Source organism: Octopus bimaculoides, chromosome 7 (genome assembly GCF_001194135.2).
Source record: "Octopus bimaculoides isolate UCB-OBI-ISO-001 chromosome 7, ASM119413v2, whole genome shotgun sequence".
Taxonomy (NCBI): Eukaryota; Metazoa; Mollusca; class Cephalopoda; order Octopoda; family Octopodidae; genus Octopus; species Octopus bimaculoides.
Window position 1 is genome coordinate 24778150 of NC_068987.1, and position 1194 is coordinate 24779343.

The window sequence follows — 1194 nt, forward strand, 5'->3', positions numbered from 1 at the left end:
GAAATTAACGTGCAAGTGACTGAGCACTCCACAGACACGTGTACCCTTAACGTAGTTCTCGGGGATATTCAGCGTGACACAGTGTGACAAGGCTGACCCTTTGAATTACAGGCACAACAGAAACAGGAAGTAAGAGTGAGAGAAAGTTGTGGTGAAAAAGTACAGCAGGGTTCGCCACCATCCCCTGCCAGAGCCTCGTGGAGCTTTAGGTGTTTTCGCTCAATAAACACTCACAACGTCCGGTCTGGGAATCGAAACCGCGATCCTATGACCGCGAGTCCGCTGCCCTAACCACTGGGCCATTGCGCCTCCACAGCACACCACTATAACTGCTTTAAAGACTTACACAGCCATCATCAATAATACCAACATAATCATAACACCAACACAATCAGCATCAACAACACCAACAGGGAATCCTCTCTGTGAACGATCGATCAGTTAGAAATAGCAATCGAATCCCCGCCCCCAAATCACACCTTAACCCATTAATGCATAGCGTCCAGAAAAATGGACGCTGGAAAAAATTACTATTACTTGTTTCGTACGTGTGTGTAGTTGGTTTGTTTGCACACAACGCCTGCTCACTCATAGAGCAGTAGTTTAGAGGCAGACCATACCAAAAATAAACTCAATAAATAGTTTACTTAACAAGCAATAGTGATTTTTTCCTGCGTCCATTTTTCTGGACGCTATGTATTAATGGGTTAAATAATAAAGGATATGTGGAATAATGCAGTCTTCATCATGTAAAAAGGACGGAATGCTTACAGCTGGAACATCTTTCATCATAAGTTTGTTCTATCGGGGGTGATCAAGGGTTAAACAGCGGTAGCAGTAGTATGATCATCATCATCATCACCATCATCATCACCATCATCATCATCATCATCATCATCATCATCATCATCATCATCAGCAGCAGCAGCAGCAGCAGTAGCAGCAACAATAGCAGTAATAACAATGAAGTAGGTCCCTACGACTACAGCACTACTGTTGCTGGTACTACTAACATAGTAATTGTACTACTACTGCTGCTACCACCGCCACCACCATCACCGCCACCAACACTACTACTACTACTACTACTACTACTACTACTACTACTACTACTACTACTACTACTACTACTACTATTGCTGCTGCTGCTGCTGCTGCTACCAACGCCACTGCCACCACCGCCACCGCCACCAC